The following is a 26,702-nucleotide window of genomic DNA, read 5'->3' on the forward strand; positions in this document are numbered from 1 at the left end:
AATAGAATCATATCGTAAGTGATCTTTTTTGTTTGTCTTCTTTCACTTAGCATAATGTTTTTGAGGTTCATCCATGTTGTGGCATGTATCAGTGGGTTTTTTTTAATCCTTTTTAATCCTGAAAAGTTTTCCATTGCATGGATACATGACTGTCTGTTTAATCATTCACTAGTATGGCATCTGGGTTGTTTCCAGTGTTACATTTTATTTTGAAGAATATTTCTTATGAAAAACATAACGACTTATGTGTAAAACAACAATGTATATTTTCTCCCCTTATCTTTTTATATTAACTTCTCCCACACACTAATTACTTTAATGAGATTCCCTCTTAGCTTCATATGAAGAGACACCAATAGAATTTTTGTCTAATAAGATATTTCAGAATTTTTTTTGCACAGATACATCTAATTACAAAAGGAATCTCCTCTTACTTTGAGAAGCTAACTGCTTGGCTATATACTTGAATTCTGGTTGAAAATCTTTGTGAGATGTGTGAACCAGATAGCAGTTTCCTCTGCAATTAGGAATTGGGGCTTTTTTGATAAATGTAAAAATAAACTGCTACAGAGGTAATCTTGGAATGTAGCCAAACAAACCCTGGCATTCTTAAATGGCTTCAATAGCAGTGCACAATGAGTTGATCACAGCACCTCAAACAAAATTACTCTACTCACCAGTCACCAGTAACTAAGCACATGCAATGTTTGAAAATATGTATCTCTGGTCATAAAAATTTTCAGTGACCCCATATATTTTGAAACTCATTCAGGAAAAAATTAGGCTTGAATCTAGACCTAACCAATTTTCATATGGTTTGAAAGCAAAAATCTGGCTATTGGTCTGGTCCTTGTAGGGATAGGAATATGGATTTGTCATGCAGTTAGAACTCATTTTTCAATTGAAAGCAGCCTATATATTTAGTGAGCAGTGTCTTGAACCCTATTGATTTCACAGTCATCATGGTTTGCTGTGGCATTTCTTGTGTGGGAAGCTGTGGCATACAATTGCGGGAACTTCTGTGGGATTACTTAATGGGATAGCATTATCTCTGAAAAAATACTCTTGATATAGATCACCTTCACAATTTCTAATTTTCTAAAACCTATAGGGATAAAAATGCTAATGATTATTTTAGAGAATCAACAGTTTCACATTATTTGAATCCAAAATGTATTTGTTTATCAGTTTTAAATAATTAAATAGTATGCAAAAAATAGCCTGCTAATTTTCTTTTAGCACAGGAAACTATAATGAACATATTCCCAGGAATTGTTTTTTAGTAAAACTTACAAATATTATTTTGATCATAAATGCCTGATGCATGTATTTTATACAACTTGCTTGTAAAATTAAACCTAACCTCTTCTAGAACATGTCTTCCTTCTTTCCTTCCTTCCTTCCTTCCTTCCTTCCTTCCTTCCTTCCTTCCTTCCTTCCTTCCTTCCTTCCTCCCTCCCTCCCTCCATCCCTCCCTTTCTTCTTCGTCAGTAGCAGTTTTGGAAGAGGCAAAGTATTCCAGAGGGAGTGAGCACATGTTCTGTGATCTGTTTCAAGTACAAGGTTTGAACATTGGAAATATCTCATTAAAAATATAAATTCTAAAATATGTCTTAGGCAGCAGCTCTAATGTCTCTAAGGGATATTTCTCAACAACTAATGAAGCAATATTATACTTTATTTGTGTTACTTGACGTCTGTATTTAGCTAGTATTTTGTCTTCTGCACATGAGTGCATAAGTGGATAGGTAGAATGACTTCATTATGATCTATCAATATTAATAATAATTGGGGAGGTTCAACATCTTTATATTGATGTTTATAAATCTTAAAGATGAATTTATGTGACCTGGAAGATCTATTTTTTACAAAATAAACCACCACAAAGTTAGAACATTGACTTCCTGCTGATTCCGAGATAATATAATGTTTCTCTTGAATAAATATTTTGCACCAGGGGAGACTTCTTAAAATTATGGATTCTTAGTCATGTATCACTCTACACACACATGTAACCTCAGTGATCAGGGTATTCTACAATCAAAATACCTGAAAACGAAAGCAATACGTTAGGTATGCATAAAACAAAATTAGAACGACATTAAAATCATCAGAAGTCTTCTATTTGGAGATGAATGAAATGCCATTAAATTGGCTGAAAGTAAGATTACTATTGACTATGAAGACAGGTTGTATGGTCTATGGTTTGTAATGTTGCTGTATAGAAGATTGAAGTTTCAAAATACTATTACTCTTCGTTAAAGAGATAGACACAGCTGAATCAGGTGCTGTTTGCTGCAGTGAGGATCAAATGCAAAAAGAATCATATTTCATCAGACCTAGTCAACACCAGGAAAATAAATAGAAATATAAGAGGTGTGCAGGCAATGATTCATTTTGATAATCTGGCCCAAGAGAGACACATAGAGACAGCACACAGATCTAAGAGTCTACCAAAAGACAAATAGGACACAGAGGGTGGGAATTGGGATGACAGTGTAGCAGAGGTCACATAGATTTTCAGCAGCAGTTTTTACACGAATAAGATAACCCTGGACTCTATTTGGCCCATTGTTCATATCTTACCTTTTCCATAAGCAATAAATTTCCTAGTCCTAAGAAAGGGAAGTAAAGAAGAAGATTTCTACTTATGACTTCTTATGATTAAGCTTCTGTGCAAACCAAACCTGCTTTTCCAGATCAAGGTCACATTGCATGTTAAGGTCCATAATAGCCAAAAACTAGTCGAAGTGTATTATGTTTGGTGTATATGAGTGGAAACTGTCAAACCATTCATCATTTTTTTTTCTGATTTAAATCACATGCTACAAAAATGAATGATAAATGCATTAGAAATCTATTTCAATCTTGTAATAAGTTTTCACATCTGAGTGGCATCTACATTTTCCTCAGAGTTTGAATAGATGCGCTGTTATGTAGGGATTTATTAGGTAGGATTGGGAAATCCTAATTGGCAATGAAATAAAATATAAGCAAGTACTAGAAATATAGATTGTCAGTGAAATAAGAGCATCTCTTTGTAATCCAGGGAGAAAGGGGTTTTGACAGAGCATTTAAAAGGCTAATGTTCAAAATGTATATGTTAAAATCTTTATCAACACATATGAAGCAATGGTATAACCTAAAAGATAAAGATAGGACTACTGCTATCTAGCTGAGGGTATGAGCAACCTCTTAATTTATTGAAGCAAATTGGAGACTGCTTTTATTGAACTTGTTTGTTAAACCTGCCATACTTTGTAATAGTGCTTGGAAATCCATTTCGAGAACAAGCTTTTAATTTTAAGTTCTTACCTAGGGCCCAGATGAATAGATGCAAAAGTTGACAAGTGTATTTGTAGAAAAAAAAAAGATAAACAATGATAAATGCTCAGGATGGAAAGTCCCCCTAAAAATTAAAGTCAAGCATGCTGGAACCTTTTTGTATGACTCTATTCTTGTTTGCCCAATTTACATTGGGTTAAGTCTTTCCTCTTTCCCCTGGGGTTTAAGGATTGTGATACAGGAATGGAAATTGAACTCAGCAGACTCACTCAGCAGTGGAAGGATACAGCCACCTACCAGGTCATCAGTTTTCATTCTTTAACAAATAAATTATATTTCATTATTTGATTTAAGAGCTTTCCCCTAAATAAAGCTGGCCCAGGGGACTCTCTTTTGTTGGTCATTAGTATTACATTCAGCACAAGCAAGACACCTGCTTCCCTCTTCCAAAATGAGGAACAATAACAACAACAAAATGACCAACTGCTGTGAAATGATCTGACCTGCATGAATATGAGGAAGTGTTCATGGTCTGAGTCGAACAATGACTCAAGTGTTGCCATCATCAAATTTGGAAAAGAAAAACTAGATCCCCAAGCTGGCTAAATTTATTAAATCAGAACATCTCAGAGCCTTTAAAATGCTAATTCTAAATATTAACATATGTTACATGTTAAATTAGGTAGCTGAGAGCATAGTGACAAAGAGTATAAGATGTTGGAGCCTGACTGCCTATGTTTGCAACCCTGCTCTATGATTTGCTAGCCCCTGGAAAAATTCCTTATTCTTTCTGTGCCTCAATTTCCTCATCTGTAAAGTTAGGATAATAATAATACCTATCTTATAGGGTTGTTATAAAGATTAATAAGCTAAAATTTGTAAAGTTACTCAAAGTAAATGCAATATAAATGTTTGTTAAATAAATTGTTAATTGAAACTTCCCAGGAATGGAAGAGAACATAGTAACATATTTGACTACTTAAGCATACAGTAACACCTCATGAAAGACATGTTGGAAAGATCCTCTTCTAGGTAATAACTGGATGAGCCTGGCTTCACCCTAAATTAGGCCAAAGTTACTTTCTCAGTTATCAAAGTTCTGAGGAGTCTTCCTAAGTCAAGGTCAGTAGTTCTCAACTGTGGGCAATTTTGCTGCCCAGAGGACATTTGGCAGCGGCTGAAGACATTTTTGACTGTCAAAGCTGAGGAGGTAGGGGTGTGTGCTACTAGCATCTAATGGTTGAGGCCAGGGATGCCCTGCCCTCTGTCTCCATCCCCACCAAAGAATTATCTGGCCCAAACATCAAAACTGGTTGACAACTGCTGTTTCAAAATTACATAGGAAAATCTCAATGAATGAACAGTTCACTAGATCTCCCTTTCTGTACTAAACTTCTTCTAGAGAGTTAATATGCTTAATAAGACAGTAAGGTCAAATCAGTGATGTAGAACTAACACAGTACTTTACAAGGTATGTTTTAGGGTACTTGTGCATTTAATTTCAGGTTCCTGACTTCAGTTCTTTGCTCAAATATCACCTTATCAGTGAAACTTACACCAAACATCTTATTTAACACTGCAGACTGCACCCTTATTTCCATCCCCTTAACATGCATTTTTCTGTAAAATTTATCACAATTTAATATACAATATAACTTATTTATTCACTATTTTTTTTACATTTCATTTTACTATAATATACTCTCCATGAAAGTGGGAACTTTTCCTGTTTTTTATTTCCCATTGCTATCTTCTCAGCATTTAGAATAGTAACTGTCTAGGGCCTACAACAATTGTAATGATTTTAGATTTGTACCAATAATCTTAAAGCATGAGGTAAGATTCTTGATTATCAGACTGATTCAATGTTTTCTTTCTATTCCAAAAAGGTAAAATTATATATATACATGAATATATAATTTTAAGGTTTTTTTTACAATTATGTGGTGAAAGGAAGGAAGAAAGAGGGGATCGAGGTAAAGAGTTTCTTATCAACTCTCAGCCTTTCCAATAAAATAAATGATTACTATAGTCTACAGATATTGTGATAAACTGAAATAATACAATTTTGAAAAATAGTTGATATAGTTATTAAAGGATGACTATTGTATATTTATTTAAGCTGTCTGCATATCATAGTCCTTTGAGGACTAAAGATAGTAAAAGTATAAATCTTTCTGGCCCATACACATACTTTCCTATCATCTTTGAGATGATGTATTATTGCATCAAAGATAAAGCAAACTTGACTGATTTTTTTTGAAGTACATCTGTATTTTCTAGAGCTTAGAAATAGAAAAAGGCTGGGGACTTGGAATAGAAAGAAGTTTCATACAGAGACTAGAATTTCATCTAAAAACTGCAAGACAGACAAGAATTTCTAATATAAACAACCAAAAAGCACCAGAGGCATGTACAAGTCCCTTCTCCAGAAAACAAGCCTGGCTACCTCTGTGAAAAAGGTTGCAGAGAGAACATTAAATGAGTGAGAAGTTAGTATGTAAGAGTTTACATTAGAAATTAGCAAACAGGAGGCAGGAGTGGGCATAGAGGTAAAGTGGGAAGGAAGCTGATGTTTTAAAGAGATGTGTTTAGGAAAAATGGGGGAGAGTGCACATATTTCCATCAATCAGCTGACCCTTCCAGGGGACAATGTTTCATTGCCCTGGTTTATCTGTAGAATGGTCTCATAGTTCTAATATAACCCTGATTTTACCCTTACTAGGGGTTCAGTCATCTAGCTGACTGCAGAGGCTGTAAAGAAGATTTTTCATTTTGCTTCCCGGCTGGGAAATGTGCAATCCTTTCCATCAACCAGGGAAGAAAGTTCTCTCCTTAATCTGGCACAACTCAGGAAGAGAATTTACTGCTCTGACCTGGCATTTCAGGTGCTAACTTTAAAATCACTGATTTTTTTTTTTTTACTTAGTTAACATATCTGAGTAGAGTGGATCAGTAGAAGGTACAAGGGAGCAAGTTATTCATCCAGTACCTTAACATCAGTGGTTCTTAAACTTTATCATACATCAGAGTGTCCTGAAGGTCTTTAAAAAATCGTTCCCAACTTCCAAAGTTTCTGATTCAGTAGGTCTAGAGTAGGGCTTAGCAACTGGAATTCCTAAGTGCCCAGTTGATGTTTCATGTTCCTGGTGTGGGGACCACAGTTTGAGAAACCACTGAGCTATATAAAAGTAAATTTTGCTACATTTAAAGATGATTAATATTGCTTCCTATTATAGTACCTTTTTAAAATAGCTGTCTTTACCATTTTAAGAAATTTCAAAATGTTACCTTTTTTTTTTTTTTTTTTTTTTTGTGGCACGCAGGCCTCTCACTATTGTGGCCTCTCCTGTTGCGGAGCACAGGCTCTAGAAGCATAGGCTCAGCGGCCATATCTCACGGGCCCAACCTCTCCACTACATGTGGGATCTTCCCGGACCGGGGCACGAACTTGTGTCCCCGGCATCGGCAGGCGGACTCTCAACCACTGCACCACCAGGGAAGCTCAATATTACCTAATTTTAAGTACGTATTTTCACAGCTTCAAGAAATTGCATAAAATTAGAGATACATCAACTAGCCTGTTCTACAGACCTAGAGATTCTGAAAACGAATTTACATTGCACTGTAAAAAAATGTATAATGGAACCTATTTGCAACATAGAATCAGGCAACAAAACAGTAAAATAAATTAGTGAGTCTATACAGGTAAAAGCAAAATACTTTTCCAAGAATGAATTTAACATAAGCAACTGTTCAGTAAGCAGTTCTATGGATTAATCCTTGAGTACTATTTCCTGTATCCATGAAAGATGGAAAGTGGGTATTTTGGTAGGGTTAAGATTAAAAATTAAAAACGATTTAAAATCAGAATGACACTGTTATGGAGAACTTGGCAAGAACAGTCTATATAACAGTTTATAATTTGTCACCTCCTATAAACTCTAATGAGGAATATGCAGATAATTATACAGTTTTGACATTTATATTTATATGCTCACTAATAACCCTGCAATTATACCTGCTTATAGTCTGAATATTTATATTTTTGATGTTTCCACAGTACCAATGATATAAAATTGAGAACATTCTTTTATTCATTAATTATCTCTCTCTTCTGTCTCTGTCTCTGTCAGACACACAAATATGCATGCACACACATTGGTGAGAATATATACTGATTTTTCCGTTTCAGCTAGGAAATAAATAATTGAGGCACTGAGGCACCATATTTTTATAATAGAAAAAATTTAAGGGTTTTTCTAATAGCTGAGTTTTGGAATCATAATGACTATACTATTGTAAACCTAGCCAGTTCAAAATGACACCGATCATTTAATTTAATTATTTTACAAAACTGAATTTTCTTTAAAATAAATGTTAATTATTAGAGCAAAGCACTGTAATTTTCAGTTTTCCTTTTCTGTGTAATGTTGGCATTAAGACCATCAAAACTGTTGCTTCTCCTTTGGAAACCTCTGAAGTTTTATCAAAGAAGCAGGTATCTATTAATAATGCTCAATTCAACAACCTTCACCAAATGCACAATGCTATTTTTAGATATTGTCTACTGCTATGAGTGCCTATACCATCTGGTGAACAAGTTTTTTTTTGTAAAATAATAATAAAATAATTCATAAGGTATAATCAAGGGGACAGGGAGGGGTAAACTTCATCACTAGAACAAATTAGTGTGCCATTTTCTTTCGTGTTTTAACATTGCCTCTTCCTCATCTACATTTCTAGTTAGGCTGTGGGGCTTGTTTCAATTTTACTCTCTTCTAGATCAATATTCACATCTAATTTAGTGACTTTTATCAAAAACACTTACTTGAGTACTCAGTTGTGCCTGGTATTGTGGTGTAAATTATGAGTTCACAGATTTGTAAATTGAAGAGTGTTGTAGTGATTTCCTCTAATAATTATATTAGAAATCTCAATAAATTGGAAAGTTTTCACAAATGTATCATTCACAGTAACTTCAATAGTTACTGAAAGGTTAATCACCAGATACCCCCATTTTCTTATTTTAACTCTTTTTTTGCCTAAAATGTATGATTCTACTGTTCTACTTAAACCACAATGAACATGACTGAATCTCTCTGTGTCTTCGAATGTTACATCTCTAAACTTCTATGTTCCTATTTGTAGAATAGGAAGAACTACTTCAGAGTGTTTGTGGGAGTTTTAAATGAGAAAACAAACATGGAAGCACCTAAAACTGTACTTAGCTTATAGTAGGCCATTAGTAAAAATTGGCTAAATCTGAAACTATGTTAGCCTTCTAAATATGGAATGCTTAAGAAAAATGATTGAACTAAATGTACACTGACTCGCCCAAGAAACTTCTTTTTCTTTAAATTTCTTATGGTAAATTGATTGAAAGATTTAGTTAATGTAGCAACCATTAATTAAGATTTTGTAGCATTGTATTTTGTTTTCCTAATAACCAGACAAAAAACAAACTTGCAGTTTTGTAACTAAAATCTCTCAGATTAGTTCCAAGGTAGTTGGAAGACTTCAGATTCATATAATTTGAGTCACATTTTTTTCCTTAAATTTAATTGAGGCTACATTTTTATTCCCATGGAGAATTGCAAGTTTAAAATAAGTGTGCTTTCTACTAAAAAAGAAAAAAAAAAAACAGGAAAAATCTATCTTAAATATTCCTGCCAAATTCAGCCTTATTTTATTAACATTGAAATTCCTTCACCTACTATCTGTTACAAATATTTATGGATCCATATGAAATGGCAGATGTTGAAGCCAAGACACTGCAGGTATTTTTCACTTTCGCTAATAACCCTGGTATTTGAGGATTTTTTTCATTTTCTATCATAAGTGCTCTAGTTTGAATAAAAAATCTGAAACTTTCGCTGAATATAATATTTAGAATTTTTATAAGACTATGTCTATGCTGAAACTGGGTCTATGCAGACAAAATAGAGTTTGATGTTTTTAATAGCCAGCAAAAAATATATATATGTTTGTTATATATATTCAAAGCATGAAGCAAAGGGAATAATTGTTTGGGTGATCAAAATTACTATAATACTGCACAAACTGATCAGAACTTCCCAGGTAATTTCTCAGCTCTCAACTTCCAGTGAGAGTTTAGGTCCCTCTGATTTTCTCCTTTTTCTTTCCTTATCTGATCTCAACCTTATACATACTCATAATCAATGATATTTCTTTTGAGGAAAAATTATATTTTTAAAATTCACTTTGCACAAAGCCCAACAGAAACAGTTAATATTAAATGCAGTTCTCTAACATTTTCTATTTCTATGAATGTTTAAAATATTATGAACTCAGACAGAGGAATCATGTAGTGAGAATAAACAGAAAAAAAAATAAATTAAGAAATAATATCTAATATCTTGCGTTATGAATGTGTTGTAATCAGACCTGAATATATTGCCCAAGCTTTTTGTTCTAGATTCCGATTCTATGAAATTGTTTTCTTTTATGATTCACTTATTTGGATAAAGTGCTTTAAAGAGCAACATTATAACATTTGATTCCAATGAAATTATATTCATTTTAGTACCATATATTAGCCATTTCTGCATTTGACCTGCACATGTCTTCATATTTGCTTTGGATGGCTTTAAGGAACATGGCTCCATCCCCTGAGCAGCTGTATTCATCCAGTTCCCTCAGAGATTGTCATTTTCCTAATCTGAATTGATCACTAGGGAAAATCATTTTGCTCACTGCCTCTGGGTCCATTGTCACCTCCCAGCCATTATTCGGTTCCCACTTGGCATTTTTCCAGTGTGAAAATACCATATTTTTATACAATGTTGAAATCACTTCCTACTTTTGTTTACTGACACTGGATTCCATCCTACCTTCAGTTAAAACACCTGTATTAACAGATAGTGAAATGTGCTATAGTTAGCCCGTGATTCTCAAGCAAAATCTGTATTACAATTTCTTGAGAGAATAGACTTATAACCCAAGTAACCATCTAATCTAATTTAACACTGTCTGTGAGAAAATCTGATGTTTAAAAAAAAAAACTTTCAGAGGGTAAAGGCAACACAATATGCTATTCAAGTCTAGACATTAATGTATATTTATTGCTTACAACATCCCATGAGATACTTTATTATCTGGATACTTATAATATGTGTTACCTTTCCCATTAACCTAGAAAGTGGGCTCTATGGTTAGCAAAATTCTATTAATAACACCGCATAGCTTTTTAAACTTTGTAAGCCCTTCCAAACATTTAAAGTATATAGAGGTTGAATTTTCAGGTCCCAGATAATATTTATTATTTACTTTTCAATGAATTAAAACATTTTGTAAAGGATAATTCTGCTATTATATATTTCCCTGCTTAGACTTCTAAAATAGCATATCCCATGCCATCCTCTGAAGCCAAGAAGTAAAGACACACAGTAGTAGTATTTCCACAGATGTAAAATACCTCTAATAAAATAGAGATATAAGACAGGAACAAATTACTCAGGTCCACTATAACAAAAGACACGTCTTAAAACTGTATTACACTAATGATACTGGCATTCACATTAGTATGTTGCATATACCCTTTCAAAACTGTATACCCTTTTCAAATGGCATGGTCTTTTTGTAATACTGTTTGTGTCCAAGCAGATACAACGCTTGTAGAGAATGTATCTAGGGAGCCATAAAACTGTTAGAAAATACATTTCTCCATGATATTTTAGTACTTTGAAAAATTCTATCACAGGGAAAATGTTTTGTGGTAAATATCTTAAAAGGCTTATAATGGCAATGGCTTCCCAAAGCACTTGTTTAAATAATTTTAAGAGCTAGAATAGAATAGGTCTTCTTATACACTACAGTTCAAACTGTTTATAATTTCCTTGATTTTTCACAAGCCCTGTTCATTAATTTTAAAAGATTTTAAGTGCAATGTAATATGTATGCTAATATGATAATGAATAATCTGGCTGCCAATTTGCAATATTACAATACATTTACCAAAACGAAGTCAAAAAATGCATTTTCCTTCAGCATAGCTTTTACTATTTCTGCACGAGGTATTGTTTGATGACTATAATTTAGCAAAGAAAAATGACATTTTACATACTCAATGTGCTGTATATTTTTGTAAAGTTGAAATGAGTCAAAGTAGGGAAAAATGACCTATGCATTCTTCATGGTAGTATACTCAGAGTTTAACTTAGAAGCAAAGACAGTCAAATCCTAAATGCTGGATTTGGGGAATTGAATTTTGGAATATATGTTTTTGTTTTTATGCTTTTTCAATTTTTTAGAAAATCTTATGAATTATTTAAAAATCACCTCTGTGCTTTGTGACCACCTAGAGGGGTGGGATAGGGAGGGTGGGAAGGAGGGTGATACAAGAGGGAAGAGATATGGGAAGATATGTATATGCATAACTGATTCACTTTGTTGTAAAGGAGAAACTAACACACTGTTGTAAAACAGTTATTCTCAAATAAAGATGTTAAAAAAATAAAAATTAAGTTCTTCACTGTTACACGTTGTCTCTGTTCAGGCCTCATAAATTTCATTTCCGTATTGTGAACAGGAAATGTTAAGTGTATATGTGTATGCATATGTGTGTGTGTATTCTCCCCTAACATTCAAGACATGTAAAAGGAAGGGGAGGAGATCAAAATGGTTCAGTAAGAGGATATGGAACTCACTTCCCACCACAAACACCTCACACATATATCTACAAGTGGGACACCTCTCAATGAAAACTAACTGGAAACTGGGAGAAGGACTCCTGTACAAGCAAGGCTGAAACAAAGATACACACATGATAAGGTAAGAAGAGAAGAGAAGTGATCAGGTTGGAACCTGTGTCCTAAGGAGGGGATTCAGATGGAAAGGGAATTTATGCAAGTGGATATCCTCCCTGGGGAGTGAGCAGTTCAGGTCACATATTGGGCACCCCAGTCCTGGGGTCGACACAGGAAAGACGGTCCCCTTGGCTGGTTGGAGGAACAGTCCTGGTGAGAGTAACAGGAGGGCTGTGGGAAGCTTGAACTCTGCTAGTGAGGAGCACACACACATACGCTTGCGCACGAAGCAGGGCAGAGAGGGAAGAATAAACCTGCACATGTGGCTGAGTGGTTTCCTGTGACCATAGCAGCGTACACCCTAGCCTGAGCCACGAGAGAGCTCTAGCCCTGCTTACTTCACATTGCAGCTCCACACTGGAGCAAGGGCTGCCTGACCAAGGAAAGAGCTCAGCTATGAAACACAGAACTGGCTAAGATCCAAAGTTGTGTCTGAGCAGGGTGAGAGCAGCCATTATTGGCACTTATACAGGGAGTACATTGGTAGCAGCCCTGACATCTGTTTGCGGCTGAACTTCCACAGCCTGAACCCTGACACATGCTGAGAGCCCATACAGACCCTGCCTGCCCTGCAGTGCAGTTCCACACCAGAGCAGAGACAGCAGAGGCCAACGAGAGAGAATGGTTGTGAGGGACAAAGGGGACTTAGACCCAAAAAGGCATCTAGTGTGGCAGGGCAACTATTGCTGGTGCTTACACAAACAGTGCATCAGAAATATCCCTGACCTCTGTCTGTGGCTTGACTGCCATAGGCCATGCACCATGAGATGCCCAGAACACACATGAACATCTCTTGCTCTTGCACTGCTCCGCTTAGGGGCAAGGGTGCCAGGGTTGGGAAGGGAGAGAGAACACACTTGAGGGCAAAAGAGTCAGCTCCGACCCGAATCTCAGGGCTTCAGATCCAGCAACTTGGGACCTGACCTTGCACCTGATAGGGCAGTGAAGCCACTTAGTAGAGGGGAAGCCCCAGCTCATGCCTGGCTCTGGCCTTAGTCCCTCCATCTCCAGCTTCACCTCTTACCAAGGTAATAGCTTCCAGGACGCCCTGGGGGAAGGACATGACTCAAGTTCATGTCATATCCAGCTCTCCCACTAAAGCTACTAAGCACAAGCAGACAGTATAAGGACACCCCTTCAAGACCTCATCAGGGTATCTGTTTTACTTAATTTCATAAAGACAGAAAAATTTAAGCAAAATGATGTAATAGAGGAATTGGTTTCAACTGAAAGAGCAAGAAAACAACCCTGAAAAAACAAATAATGAAACAGAAATAAACAATTTACCAGGTAAATAATCCAAGGCACTAGTAATAAGAATGCTAACTGAATTAGAGAAAAGAATAGATAAACACAGTAAGAATTTAAATAAGGAACTAGAAAATACAAAAAATAACCAGTCAGAACTGAAAAATACAATAACTAAAATGGAAAACACACAAGAAGGAATTAATAGCAGACTAGGTGATACACAAGAACATATAAGTGATCTGGAAGATAGAATAATGGAAATCAGCCAAAGGGAAAAGCAAAAAGGTAGAAAAGTTAAGGTGAGAACAGTGTAAGAAATCTTGGAATAACACCAAGCATACTAACATTCTGGTTCCCCAGAAGGAGAAGAGAGAGAGAAGGGCATTGAAAATATATTTGATAAAATTATGGCTGAAAATTTCCCGTACCCAAAGAAGGAAAGAGATATCCAGCTACAGGAAGCATAGGAAATTCCAAACAAGAGAAATACAAAGAGACCCATGTCACAATTAAAATGGCAAAAGTGACAGAGAGAATTCTAAATGCAGCAAGACAAAGGCAAAGAGTCATACACAAAGAAATGCCATAAGGCTATTAGCTGATTTTCTGCAGAAACTTTGCAAGCCAGTAGGAAGTGGCATGATATATTTAAAGTGCTGAAAGGGAAAACCCTGCTAGCTAGAATATTCTATGCAGAAAGATTTTCACTTAGGATAGGAGAGACAAGGAACTTCTCAGACAAGAAAAAACTAAAAGAGTTCATCAATGTTAAACCTACCATAAAAGAAATGTTAAAGATGTTCCCTAAAGAAAAAGAAAAAAGAGAAGTCTATAAGAAAAAGTAAAATTCCATAGGAAAGTAAAAATCCCACTATAAAAAGGCAAATATATGGTAAAGGCTGAGGATCAACAATTTAAAGAAGTTATGGTGAAAATTAAAACTCAAAATTTTGTAAAATTAACTATGACTACAATAATCAGTACAGGTAAATTTTCAGTAAATAAATAATCAGTAAAAGTAAATTTTACATGATGTAAAATATGACATCAAAACACAACTGTGGGGGAGAGGAGTAAAAAACATTGATGTTTAAAAATGTGTTTGGGTTGAGAACAGAAGATGGTGGAAGAATAAGACGTGGAGATCACCTTCCTCCCCACAGATACATCAGAAATGCATCTACACGTGGAACAACTCCTACAGAACACCCACTGAACACTGGCAAAAGACCTCAGACCTCCCAAAAGGCAAGAAACTCCTCCACGTACCTGGGTAGGGCCAAAGAAAAAAGAAAAAAAAAAAAAAAAAACAGAGACAAAAGAATAGGGATGGGACTTGCACCAGTGGGAGGGAGCTGTGAAGGAGAAAAGGTTTTCACACCTTAGGAAACCCCTTCGTGGGTGGAGACGGTGGGTGTCAGGGAAGGGAAGCTTGGAAGCCATGGAGGAGAGTGCAGCAAGAGGGGTGTGGAGGGCAAAGCAGAGAGATTCCCACACAGAGGTTGAGTGCCGACCAGCACTCACCAGCCCAAGATGCTTGTCTGGTCACCTGCAGGGGTGAGCGGGAGCTGGAAGCTGAGGCTTGGGGTTCAGTAGGATCACGGGGAGAGGACTGGCACCATGAACACAGCCTGAAGGGGTTAGTGCACCATGGCTAGCCGGGAGGGAGTCCAGGAAAAAGTCTGGACCTGCCGAAGAGGCAAGAGACTTTTTCTTGTCTCATTGTTTCCTAGTGCATGAGGAGAGGGGATTCAGAGCGCTGCTTGAAGGAGCTCCAGAGATGAGTGGAAGCCACGACTAACAGCATGGACCACAGAGATGGGCATGAGATGCTAAGGCTGCTTCTGCCACCACCAAGAAGACTGTGAGCGAACAGAGGTCACTATCCACACCTCCCCTCCTGGGAGCCTGTGCAGCCCACCACTGCCAGGGACCCATGATACAAGAACAACTTCCCCAGGAGAATGCACGGCATGCCTCAGGCTGCTGGAACATCCCACTGACCTCTGCCACAACAGGCTCGCCCTGCATCTGTACCCCTCCCTCCCCCTGGCCTGAGTGAGCTAGAGCCCCTGAATCAGCTGCTCCTTTAAACACGTCCTGTCTGGTTGAAGAACAGAGGCCCTCAGGCGACCTACATGCAGAGGTGGTTCCAAATCCAAAGCTGAACCCCAGGAGATGTGTGAACTAAGAAGAGAAAGGGAAATCACTCCCAGCTGCCTCAGGAGCAGAGGATTAAATCTCCACAATCAAATTGATGTACCCTGCATTGCTGGAATACCTGAATAGACAAAGAATCATCCCAAATTGAGGAGGTGGACTTTGAGAGCAAGATTTATTACTTTTTCCCCTTTTCCTTTTTTGTGAGTGTGTTATGTATGCTTCTGTGTGAGATTTTGTCTGTATAGTTTTGCTTTCACCATTTGTCCTAGGGTTCTGTCTGACCTTTGTTTTTTGTTTGTTTGTTTTTTTTTTACTTTTAAAAAATATATTCTTAATAATTTCTTTTATTTTTTATTTTAATTACTTTATTTTATCAGACTTTATTTTATTTTATCCTCTTTCTTTCTACTTTTCCTCTCTTTTATTCTGAGCCGTGTGGATGAAAGTCTCTTGGTGCTCCAGGCAGGAGTCAGTGCTGTGCCTCTGAGGTGACAGAGCCAACTTCAGGACACTGGTCCGCAAGAGACTTCCCAGCTCCACGTAACATCAAATGGCAAAAGTCTCCCAGAGATCTCCATCTCAACACCAAACCCAGTTCCACTCAACGACCAGCAAGCTACAGTGCTGGACACCCTATGCTGAACAACCAGCAAGACAGGAACACAACCCCATACATTAGCAAAGAGGCTGCCTAAAATCATAATAAGGCCACAGACACCCCAAAACACATCACCAGATGTGGACCAGCCCACCAGAAAGACAAGATCCAGCCTCATCCACCAGAACACAGGCACTAGTCTGCTCCACCAGGAAGCCTACACAACGCACTGAACCAACTTTAGCTACTGGGGACACACACCAAAAACAATGGGAACAACGATCCTGCAGCCTGCAAAAAGACCTGAAACACAGTAAGATAAGCAAAATGAGAAGACAGAAAAACACACAGCAGATGAAGGAACAAGGTAAAAACCCACCAGACCTAACAAATGAAGAGGAAATAGGCAATCATCTACCTGAAAAAGAATTCAGAATAATGATAGTAAAGATGATCCAAAATCTTGGAAATAGAATAGAGAAAATGAAAGAAAAATTCAACAAAGACCTAGAAGAACTAAAGATGAAAGAAGCAACGATGAACAACACAATAAATGAAACTAAAAATACTCTAGAAGGGATCAATAACAGAAAAACTGAGGCAGAAGAACGGATAAGTGACATGGAAGATTAAACAGTGGAAATAACTGCTGCAGAGCAGAACAAAGAAAAGAGAATGAAAAGAACTGAGGAGAGTCTCAGAGACCTCTGGGACAACATTAAATGCACCAACATTTGAATTATAGGGGTCCAAGAAGAAGAAGAGAAAAAGAAAGGGACTGAGAAAATATTTGAAGAGATTATAGTTGAAAACTTCCCTAATATGGGAGAGGAAATAGTTAATCAAGTCCAGGAAGCACAGAGAGTCCCATACAGGATAAATCCAAGGAGAAACATGCCAAGACACATATTAATCAAATAGTCAAAAATTAAATATAAAGAAAACATATTAAAAGGAACAAGGGAAAAACAACAAATGACACAGAAGGGAATCCCCATAAGGTTAACAGCTGTCTTTCAGCAGAAACTCTGCAAGCCAGAAGGGAGTGGCAGGACATATTTAAAGTGATGAAGGAGAAAACCTACAACCAAGATTGCTCTACCCAGCAAGGATATCACTCAGGTTTGAAGGATAAATTAAAACCTTTACAGACAAGCAAAAGTTGAGAGAGCTCAGCACCACCAAACCAGCTTTACAGCAAACACTAAAGGAACTTCTCTAGGGAAGAAACAAAAGAGAAGGAAAAGAGCTACAATAACAAACCCAAAACAATTAAGAAAATGGTAATAGGAACACATATTGATAATTACCTTAAATGTAAACGGATTAAATGCTCACACCAAAAGATACAGACTGGCTGAATGGATACAAAAACAAGACCCATATATATGCTGTCTACAAGAGACCCACATCAGACCTAAGGACACATACAGACTGAAAGTTAGGGGATGGAAAAAGATATTCCATGAAAATGGAAACAAAAAGAAAGCTGGAGTAGAAATTCTCATATCAGAAAAAAAAAGACTTTAAAATAAAGACTATTACAAGAGACAAAGAAGGACACTACATAAATATCAAGGGATTGTTCCAAGAAGAAGATAAAACGATTGTAAATATTTATGCACCCAACATAGGAGCACCTCAATACATAAGGCATATACTAACATCCATAAAAGGGGAAATCAACAGTAATACATTTACAGTTGGGGACATTAACACACCACTTTCACCAATGGACAGATCATCAAAAATGAAAATAAATAAGGAAACATAAACTTTTAATGACACACTAAACAGGAAGGGCTTAATTGATATTTATAGGACTTTCCACCCAAAACCAAAAGAATACACATTTTTCACAAGTGGTCCTGGAACATTCTCCAGGATAGATCATATCTTGGGTCACAGATGAAGCCTTAGTAAATTTAAGAAAATTGAAATTGTATCAAGTATCTTTTCCGAACCAAAAGGCTATGAGACTAGATATCAATTACAGGAAAAGATCTGTAAAAAATACAAACACAGGGAGGCTAAACAATACACTACTTAATAATGAAGTGATCACTGAAGAAATCAAAAAATACGTAGAAACAAATGACAATGGAAACACGATGATCCAAAACCTATGGGATGCAGCAAAAGCACTTCTATTAGGGAAGTTTATAGCAATACAATCCTACCTTAAGAAACAGGAACGATCTCAAATAAAAAACCTAAACTTGCACTTAAAGCAATTCTAGAAAGAAGAACAAAAAAAATCCCCAAAGCTAGCAGAAGGAAAGAAATAATAAAGATCAAATCAGAAATAAATGAAAAAGAGATGAAAGAAATGATAGCAAAGATCAATCAAGCTAACAGCTGGTTGTTTGAGAAGATAAACAAAATTGATAAAACATTAGCCAAACTCATTAAGAAAAAAAGGGAGAGGACTCAAATCAATAGAATTAGAAATGAAAAAGGAGATGTAACAACTGACACTGCAGAAATACAAAAGATCATGAGAAATTACTACAAGCAACTCTATGCCAATAAAATGGACAACCTGGAGGAAATGGACAAATTCTTAGAAATGCACTACCTGCCAAGACTGAACCAAGAAGAAATAGAAATTATGAACACACCAGGCAAAGGACTGAAATTGACTGTGATTAAAAATCTTCCAAAAAAAAAAGACCAGGACCAGATGGTTTCACAGGCAAATTCTATCAAATATTTAGAGAAGACATAACACCTATCCTTCTCAAACTCTTCCAAAATATAGCAGAGGGAAGAACACTCCCAAACTCATTCTACAAGGCCACCATCAGTCTGATACCTAAAGCAGACAAAGATGTCACAAAGAAAGGAAACTACAGGCCAATATCACTGATGAACATAGATGCAAAAATCCTCAACAGAATACTAGCAAACAAAATCCAACAGCACATTAAAAGGATGATACACCATGATCAAGTGGGGTTTATTGCAGGATTGCAAGGATTCTTCAATATTCACAAATCAAACCACATGATACACCATAATAACAAATTGAAGGAGAAAAACCATATGATCATCTCAGTAGATGAAGAGAAAGCTGTTGACACAATTCAACTCCGATTTATGATAAAAACCCTGCAAAAAGTAGGCATGGAGGGAACTTTACTCAACATAATAAAGGCCATATATGACAAACCCACAGCCAACATCGTCCTCAATGGCGAAAAACTGAAACCATTTCCACTAAGAACAGGAACAAGACAAGGTTGCCCACTCTCAAAACTCTTATTCAACATAGTTTCCAAAGTTTTAGCCATAACAATTAGAGAAGAAAAAGAAATAAAAAATCTAAATAGGAAAAGAAGAAGTAAAGCTGTCACTGTTTGCAGATGACATGATACTATACATAGAGAATCCCAAAGATGCTACCAGAAAACTACTAGAGCCAATCAATGAATTTGGTAAAGTAGCAGGATACAAAATTAATGCAAAGAAATCTCTGGCATTCCTATACACTAATGATGAAAAATCTGAAAGTGAAATTAAGAAAACACTCCCACTTACCTTTGCAACAAAAAGAAAAAAATATCTAGGAATAAACCTACCTAAGGAGACAAAAGACCTGTATGCAGAAAATTATATGACACTGATGAAAGAAATTAAAGATGATACAAATAGATGGAGAGATATACCATGTTCTTGGTTTGGAACAATCAACATTGTGAAAATGACTCCACTACCCGTATCAATCTACATATTCAATGCAATCCCTATCAAACTACAACTGGCATTTTTCACAGAACTAGAACAAAAAATTTCAAAATTTGTAAGGAAACACAAAAGACCCAGAATAGTCAAAGCAATCTTGAGAATGAAAAATGTAGCTAGAGGAATCAGTCTCGCTAGCTTCAGACTGTACTACAAAGCTACAGTAATCAAGACAGTATGGTACTGGCACAAACAGAAATATAGATCAATGGAACAGGATAGAAAGCCCAGAGATGAACCCATGCACATATGGTCACCTTACCTTTGATAAAGGAGACAAGAAGATATAGTGGAGAAAAGACAGCCTCTTCAATAAGTGGTGCTAGAAAACTGGACAGGTACATTTAAAAGTATGAAATTAGAACACTCCATAACACCATACACAAAAATAAGCTCAAAATGTATTAAATATCTAAATGTAAGGCCAGAAACTATCAAACTCTTAGAGGAAAGTATAGGCAGAACACTCTATGACATAAATCACAGGAATATCCTTTTTGACCCACCACCTAGAGAAATGGAAATAAAAACAAAAATAAATAAATGCGACCTAAGGAAACTTAACAGCTTTTGCCCAGTAAAGGAAACCATAAGCAAGACCAAAAGACAACCCTCAGAATGGGAGAAAATATTTGCAAATGAAGCAACTGACAAAGGATTAATGTCCAATATTTACAAGCTGTGATTGCAGCTCAATAACAAAAAATCAAACAACACAATACAAAAATGGGTAGAAGTCCTAAATAGACTTTTCTCCAAATAAGATATACAGATTGCCAACAAACACATGAAAGAATGCTCAGCATCATTAATCATTAGAGAAATGCAAATCAAAACTACAATGAGATATCATATCCCACTGGTCAGAATGGCCATCATCAAAAAATCTAGAAACAATAAATGCTGGAGAGGGTGTGGAGAAAAGGGAACACCCTTTCACTTCTGGTGGGAATGTAAATTCATATAGCCACTATGGAGAACAGTATGGAGGTTCCTTAAAAACTACAAATAGAACTACCATATGACCCAGCAATCCTACTACTGGGCATATACCCTGAGAAAACCTTAATTCAAAAAGAGTCATGTACCAAAATGTTCATTGCAGCTCCATTTAAAATAGCCAGGAGATGGAAGCAACCTAATTGTCCATTATTGGATGAATGGATAAAGAAGATGTGGCACAATATATACAATGGAATATTACTCAGTCACAAAAACAAATGAAATTGAGTTATTTGTAGTGAAGTGGATGGACCTAGAGTCTGTCATACAGAGTGAAGTAAGTGAGAAAGAGAAAAACAAATACCATATGCTAACACATATACACGGAATCTGAGAAAAAAAAAGGTCATGAAGAACCTAGGGGTAAGATTGGAATTAAGACACAGACATACTAGAGAATGGACTTGAGGATATGGGGAAGGGGAACGGTAAGCTGTGACAAAGTGAGAGAGTGGCATGGACATATATACACTACCAAACGTAAAATAGATAGCTAGTGGGAAGCAGCCACATGGCACAGGGAGATCAGCTCAGTGCTTTTTGACCACCTAGAGGGGTGGGATAGGGAGGGTGGGAGTGAGGGTGTCACAAGAGGGAAGAGATATGGGTATATATGTATATGTATAACTGATTCACTTTGTTGTAAAGCAGAAACTAACACACAATTGTAAAGCAATTATACTCCAATAAAGGTGTTATAAATAAATAAATAAATAAATAAATAAAATAAAAATGTGTTTGAACTTAAAGGATTATCTTTTTAAAACAGGTAGATACAGTTATAGATCAACATATATGAACCCCATGGTACTCAACATATACACAAATCTAGAGAGAAAGAACAGTAGATAACCACTAAAGAAAATCATCAAAACACAAGAGAAGAAACAAAAAGAAAAGGAAAAGAACAGAGAAGAACTTGAAAAGCAATGGGAAAACAAGTAATAAAATGGCAATAAATAAATAGCTATCAATAATTACTTTTTTTTTTCTTGCGGTATGCGGGCCTCTCACTGTTGTGGCCTCTCCCATTGCGGAGCACAGGCTCCAGATGCACAGACTCAGCAGCCATGGCTCACGGGCCTAGCCGCTACACGGCATGTGGGTTCTTCCCGGTCCAGGGCATGAACCCATGTCCCCTGCATCGGCAGGCAGACTCTCAACCACTGTGCCACCAGGGAAGTCCCAAGAATTACTTCAAATATCAACAGAATAAATCATAAGACATAGTGTGGCTTATTGGATAAATAAAAGACCCATCTCTACGCTGCTTAAAAGAGACCCTCTTCAGAGCTAAAGACACATGCATTGAAAGTGACATGATGAAAAAAGATATCTCATGCCAACAGAAAGACAAGAAAGCAGGGATAATGATACTCAAATCAGAAAAAACTAGACTTTAAAACAAAATCTATAATAAAAGACAAAGAAGAATATTATATAATGATAAAGGGATGAACACAAGAGGATATTCTACCCATTAATATATATGCACCCAATACAGGAGCACCTAAATATATAAAGCAAATACTTACAGATATAAAAGGGAAAATTTACAATAAAACAATAATAGTAGGGAATTTTAACACCCAACTTATATCAATGGACAGATAATCCAGACAGAAAATCAATAAGGCAACATTCTTAAATGCAACAATAGACCAGTTGAACTTAATGTATATCTACAGGACGTTACATACAAAAACAGCAGAATACACATTCATTTCAAGTGCACAAGGAACATTCCCCAGGATAGACTACATGCTAGGCCACAAAACAAGTCTCAACAAATTTAAGAATTAAAAGATATATTAAGCATTTTTCTGACCACAACAGTATAAAACTAGGAATCAATTACAGAAAGAAAAATGGGAAAATCACAAACATGTGGAGACTAAAGAACATGCTACATAAAAATACAATGGTTCAATGAAGAAATAAAAGAGGAAATCAGACAGTACTTCAAGAATGAAATACAAAGGAATACACAAATTTTAAAAATCTATGGGATGCATCAAAAGCAGTTCTAACAGGGATGTTTATAGCGATACAGGCTTCCTTAAGAAACAAGAAAAATCTCAAATGAACAACCTAAGTTATCACCTAAAGGAATTAGGAAAAGAAGAACAAAGCCCAAAGTCAGCAGAAGGGAGGAAATAATAAAGATTGGAGAGGAAATAAATAAAATAATAAAGACAGGAGAGGAAATAAATAAATAAATAAAATAGTGATGAAAAAATGATAGAAAAGTTCAATGATTCCAAGAGCTTGTCTTTTGGAAAGATAAACGAAATTGATAAACCTTTAGCCAGGCTCATCAAGGAAAAAAAAGAGAAAGGACCCAAGCAAACAAAATAAGAAATGAAAGAGGAGAAATAAAAACTGATAACACAGAGATACCAAAAAATCATAACAAAATACTGTGAACAATTATATGAAAAGAAGTTGGACAACATAGAAGAAATGGGAAAATTTCTAGAACATAAAACCTACAAAGACTGAATTAAGAAGAAAAGGACAATTTGAAAAGACCTATCACTAGTAGAGAAATTGAATTATTTAAAAAAACAAACTCCCAGCACACAAAAATCCAGGAAGAGATGGCTTCACTGGGGAATTCTACCAAGCATATAAAGAAAAGCTAGTACCTATACTTCTCAAACTACTCTAAAAATTTAAACAGGATGGAACACACCCAAATTCCATCTATGAGGCTACAATTACCCTGATACCAAAACCAGACAAAGACACTAGAAAAAAAGAAAATTACATTCTAATTTGTCTGATGACTATAGATGCAAAAATCCTTAAAAAATATTAGCAAAATAATCCAACAATATATAAAAAGGGTCATACACCATGATCAAGGGGGATTTATTCCAGGGATGCAAGAATGCTTCAATACTTGAAAATCTATCAATGTAATATACCACATTAACAAAATGGAGTATAAAAATTATATGATCACTACAAGAGATGCAGAAAAAGCATTTGACAAAATTCAGCATACATTCATGATAAAAATTATCATCAAGGTTGGTATAGAGGGAATATAGCTCAGCATAATAAAGCCCATTAATGACAGATCCACAGTTAACATCATACTCAGCTGTGAAAACTTGAAATCCTTTCCTCAAAAATCAAGAACAAGTCAAAGATGCCACTCTCTCCACTTCTATTTAACACAGTATTGGACATCCTAGACACTGTAGTCAGACAAGAAAAAGAAATAAAAGTCATCCAAATTGGTAAGAAGGATGAAAACTGGGAATATGTAAAACTGGAGGGAAGGAGTAAAACAATCACTATTTGCAGATGATACTATATAAAGAAAACTCTAAAGTATCTACAAAGGAAGTGTTAGAACTAATAATTTAGTAAAGTTTCAGGACACAAGACTAATATCTGTTGCTTTTCTATACACTAATAAAATGCTATCACAAAGAGAAATCAAGACTACAATACAATTTAAGATCACACCAAAAAGAATAAAATACCTAGAAATAAACTTAACCAAGGTGGTGAAAGACTTATACTCTGAAAACTATAAGACAATGATAAAGGAACTTGATAATGATACAAAAAATGGAAAGATATCCTATTATCTTGGATTAGAAGTATAAATATTGTTAAGATGTACATACTACTCAAAGCAATCTACAGATTTTTTTTTTTTTTTTTTTGTGATACGCAGGCCTTTCACTGTCACGGCCTCTCCCATTGCGGAGCGCAGGCTCCGGATGCACAGGCTCAGCGTCCATGGCTCACGGGCCCAGCCGCTCCGCGGCACGTGGGATCCTCCCGGACTGGGGCACGAACCCATGTCCCCTGCATCGGCAGGCGGATTCTCAACCACTGCACCACCAGGGAAGCCCCAATCTACAGATTTAATACAATTTCTATCAAAATACCCATGATATTTTTCACAGAACTGAACAAATAATCCTAAAATTTATATGGCACCACAAAAGATGCTGAACATACAAAGCAATCTTAAGGAAAAAAGAGCAAAGCTGGAGGTATGATGGTCCCTGATCTCAGACAATACTACAAAGCTAAAGTAATTGAAACAGCATGGTACTGGCACAAAAACAGACACACAGACCAATGGAAGGTAACTGAGAGCCCAGACATAAACCCACACACTTATTGTCAATTAATCTACAACAAAAGAGACAAGAATATACAATAGAGAAAAGACTGTCTCTTCAATAAGTGGTGCTGGGAAAACTGGATAGCTACATGTAAAATAATGAGGTTAGAATATTTCCTCACACCATATACAAAAATAAACTCAAAATGGATTAGAGACCTAAACGTAAGTCCCAAAACACTAAAGTTCCCAGAAGACAATACAGGCAAAACACTTTTTGACATAAACTGTAGAAATATTTTTTTTTGGATTTGTCTCCTAAGACAAAAGAATAAATGCATTTAAGTTCAAACACATTCTAAGAGATCAATATTTTTTACCCACCCCCCCACATTTTGTGTTTTTGATGTCACATTTTACATCTTCATATTTATCCCATCACTGTTTATTGAAGTTATAGTTGCTTTTATAACTTTGTGTCTATTAATCTACATACTGGTCTATTTAAGTGGGTCATCTTCAATCCTTACTTGATATTTGCCTTTTCTAGTGGGATGTTCCCTTTACTATAGATTCTTACTTCATTTCCCTTTACAGATGACCCTTCAACATTCCTTTTAGGGTAGGTTTAGTATTGTTGAACTCTTTCAGCTTTTGCTTGTCTGAGAAGTTCTTTATCTCTCCTTCTATTGTTTTTAATTGAAGTACAGTTGATTTACAATATTGTGTTAGGTTCAGGTGTACAGCAAAGTGATTCAGTTATACATAAATATGTGTATATATCTATATTTTTTTAAAAAGTCTTTTATATTATAGGTTATAACAAGATGTTGATTATAGTTCTCTGTGCTATACAGTAAATCCTTGTTGTTTATGTTCCTCCTATTATAAATTATAATCTTTCTGGGTAGAGAATCCTAGGTTGCAGGGGTTTCCCATTCAGCACTCTGAATATGTCATGACACTCCCTTCTGGTGTGCAAAGTTTCTGTAGAGGAATCAGCTGATAGCTTTATATGGATTTCTTTGTAAATGACTCTATTTTTCTCTTGCTGCCTTTAGAATGCTCTATCTTTAACTTTTGCCATTTAATTATCATATGACTTGTTGTGAGTCTGTTTGAGTTCATCTTGTTTGGGACCCTCAGCTTTTGTACCTGGATACTGTTTCATTAATCAAGCTTGGGAAATTGTCAGCCATAATTTTATCAAATACATTTTCAAATCCTGTCTTTCTTTTCTAATTCTGGCAACCTTATCATTTGAATGTTGGTATGCTTAATGTTATCTTAGAGATCTCTTAAACTGTTTTCACTTTTTCAATTAGTTTTACTTCTTGCTGCTGTTATTGGGTGATTTCCATTATTCTATCTTCTAGATCACTTATGTGTTCTTCTGTATAATTTAGTCTGCTATTCAATCTTTCTGGTGTGTTTTTATTTTAGTATTGAATTCTTCATTCATACTTGGAATTTTTTAATATTTCCTTGTTCCTTGTTAAAATTATGTGTATTTAGATCCATTATTTTCTCTAATGCAGTTAACATTTTTATTACCAATATTTTAAATTCTTATCTGGTAAATTGTTTATTTGTTTTACAATATTTATTTCTTCAGCGGTTTTCTATTGCTCTTACAATTGAGAATAGTTCCATTGCTTTTTCATTTTGTTTAACTTTCTCTACCTCTGTCAATTTGGGTGAAACAGTTATCTATTGTGGTTTTGAATGGGTGTTCTTT

General features: G+C 35.8%; 1 protein-coding gene across 2 annotated transcripts in view; it reads right to left on the reverse strand.

The window, feature by feature from the left end:
- DACH2 (dachshund family transcription factor 2) overlaps positions 1–26,702 on the reverse strand; it is a 640,028-nt gene that overhangs the window by 35,375 nt on the left and 577,951 nt on the right. The gene's annotated exons all lie outside the window — the stretch shown is intronic.

This window comes from Kogia breviceps, chromosome X (genome assembly GCF_026419965.1).
Source record: "Kogia breviceps isolate mKogBre1 chromosome X, mKogBre1 haplotype 1, whole genome shotgun sequence".
In the NCBI taxonomy this organism is placed as follows: domain Eukaryota; kingdom Metazoa; phylum Chordata; class Mammalia; order Artiodactyla; family Physeteridae; genus Kogia; species Kogia breviceps.